Source organism: Crinia signifera, chromosome 12, assembly GCF_055691185.1.
Source record: "Crinia signifera chromosome 12, ASM5569118v1, whole genome shotgun sequence".
NCBI classification, from domain to species: Eukaryota; Metazoa; Chordata; class Amphibia; order Anura; family Myobatrachidae; genus Crinia; species Crinia signifera.
Window position 1 is genome coordinate 58,709,857 of NC_139228.1, and position 2,971 is coordinate 58,712,827.

At 45.1% G+C, this 2,971-nt stretch overlaps 1 pseudogene; it reads left to right on the top strand.

Annotated features, from left to right (window-relative positions):
• The first annotated feature begins 932 nt into the window (after nt 1-932).
• On the top strand, nt 933-1,052 carry LOC146050878 (5S ribosomal RNA; annotated as a pseudogene).
• The last annotated feature ends 1,919 nt before the right edge of the window (nt 1,053-2,971 follow it).

A 2,971-nucleotide genomic window follows, 5' to 3' on the forward strand; every position in this document is an offset into this window, starting at 1 on the left:
GTACTGAAAAAATATTTTGTCACGAGGATGACAAAGGGAGAACACAAGGGTTTTTGGGGCACACTTGTATAATGAAATGGTTTAAATGTTTTAAAATATAACTTTTATTAGAGAACTTGTGCTAAAATATAAGTACGCATGACAGATAGTAATAATAAATGACAATACACAAAATGACCATACTGCAAATAAAATAATGGTCACAAAAAATTGGTCACAAGGAAATGCTCACAAAGATGAGCTATTGGAGGCGAGAATAAATGAGATTAGGCACACTAGATGAGAGAAAATGTGAGGACTGGTGGCGTGGGTTAAATGACTAGAACAAATTAGCCTGCCAAGTTTCTCACTAGTGTGTATTTTTGACGCGTGACACTTAAACCCTGTATCAATGGCCTAAGTATTATACATAGTCAGGATCTTGACGCTTTGAGTACTTTGAGTGTGGGAGGAGAGTGGTCCAGATATAGAGAGATTATTTGCTCCTTGACCAGGTAATTACTGCAATCCGGTGCGTTACAGCTCCTGGTATTCCCCGTTGGTCACCTTCACGGGTACTAACCTTGGGTGTAATCTGGCCCTCAGTGACACCGATACTGAGATCAGATACATTACTCCATTTTGGAGACTTGGGTACATTCCTCCTAAAACTCTTTTTCCCCTCACTCTGCTGGAGTCACCGTGATATCCCTATCACTCTCAATCACCATTCAATGTCCACGTGACAGATGGTGAATAGCAGAAGAGGGATTCCACGACACCCACAGTCTTATCTCAATCTTCTCTGTCTACGCTGCTCTCTCATTTGCTGCGGATATCCCTGATCTCCCTGCAATACCATTGGCAACAGAGGATCAGGTGGTATTCATATCAAAAAGCAGAAGCACACATAAGTCTTCTGATGACCATAGTATGATCCCATCCATTGGTGCATTTACGGCCATACATCACTGGCACACCTGATTCCCATCCCGAACTCGGAAGCTAAGCGGTGATTGGCCAGGTTAGTACCCGTGAGGGTGACCAACGGGGAATACCAGAAGCTGTAACGCACCGGATTGCAGTAATTACCTGGTCAAGGAGCAAATCATCTCTCTATATCTGGACCACTCTCCTCCCACACTCAAAGTACTCAAAGCGTCAAGATCCTGACTAATTATAATACTTAGGCCATTGATACAGGGTTTAAGTGTCACGCGTCAAAAATACACACTAGTGAGAAACTTGGCAGGCTAATTTGTTCTAGTCATTTAACCCACGCCACCAGTCCTCACATTTTCTCTCGTCTAGTGTGCCTAATCTCATTTATTCTCGCCTCCAATAGCTCATCTTTGTGAGCATTTCTTTGTGACCAATTTTTTGTGACCATTATTTTATTTGCAGTATGGTCATTTTGTGTATTGTCATTTATTATTACTATGTGTCATGCGTACTTATATTTTAGCACAAGTTCTCTAATAAAAGTTATATTTTAAAACATTTAAACCATTTTATTATACAAGTGTGCCCTAAAAACCCTTGTGTTCTCCCTTTGTCATCCTCGTGACAAAATATTTTTTCAGTTTTGTTTGCTGAACTTTTTTTGGGAGCACCACCAATCGGACACCGCCTTTCATTTTTTCATTCGAGCGGTAATAACGTTGGTCAAATATTTAGATGTACGTTTATAATTATAATTGTCAATAATTATACCAGCCAGTGCCGACTCACACCCATATTGTAACCATCTATATTGCAGTGTAAGAATAGAGAAGCCAGTATTTACCCTCCACAGAAACAAAATAACCCACCCAAATCTAACTCTCTCTGCACATTTTGCATCTGCCCCACCTGCAGTGCAGCATGGTTTTGCCCAAGACTCTCCAGTTGTGGGCCCAGACCACAAGGGGGCCCGCATGGCAATGGTGTGAATTGGAGGTATAAATATATAAAAGTACACAAATTGCATCAATGTATAAAATAGGAATGCAATTTTAATACTTATGACTTATAGCCAACCATTTGTTGGCTATAAGTCAACGAGGCGGGTACATGCGTGAGGTGGTGGGCAGAGCCCTCTGCCAGGACCGCTGTTTAGGAAGGTCACGGCACAAACTACACTGGCTCTGTTGACCTCCTCGGGCAGATGATCGTAGTCTGCAGGTAGCTAGGCTTCTCCTTTAGTCGCCGCGTTCGAAGGAGCGAGTTAGGCCCGCTCAAACCCCAATGCAACCAGGTTTTATGAGGTACAGCAATTTTTGGTGAATTGCGCACTCGCTGGTGTGTCCAGTGATTGTGGACCTCTGGTTATTTCTATTATGGATGTAATGCAAGACTGTTGGTATTGTAAAACAAATGCTTTATTGGACACTTGTACAAATTCGTACACAAGTATTGATAGATGCAGGGTGGGGTGGATCTCACTGGTGGATGGGTGTCACAGGGACCAATACTGCTGCATATCTCACTTGGGTGTCTTCTGCAGGTATAAGTATGTGCCATTCCTCCCTACAGTGAGTTGTTTCAGTGGGTGTAGACAGACCTCCGTGGTTGGGCAATGCACGGGGTCTGTTAGTGTGGATGGGGCTGGAGTGGGTAGGTTGTGGGAGGCTGGTTGTGGTTGTGGATGGGCACTTGTAGACTTGTGGCCACAACGGCAGTCTCTGGGCAAGATGCAAACAGTCCTGGTGGTCAAGGAAAGTGTAAGGTGGTACCGGGGGGCTGGCGTCCCTGACCCTCCGGTGGTGCACCGTGCACTTACCCGATACCTGATACTTGCTGCTTGCAGGAGGTCCGCACTTCCCGTGATAGCCGGCAGTGTGTTCCACACCGCTACTGCAGTTACTCCCGGCACTTCCGGGTTCAGCTTGCGGGCGTCACCCGGGGTGTCAGGGGTTCTGGAGTGGTGTGCGCTCGACTCCTCCTGGAGGAGACTTGTGAGGTGCTGGGTGGTGGGTGCAGGACTTGCGTCCTGAAGAACAACGCGTTTCGG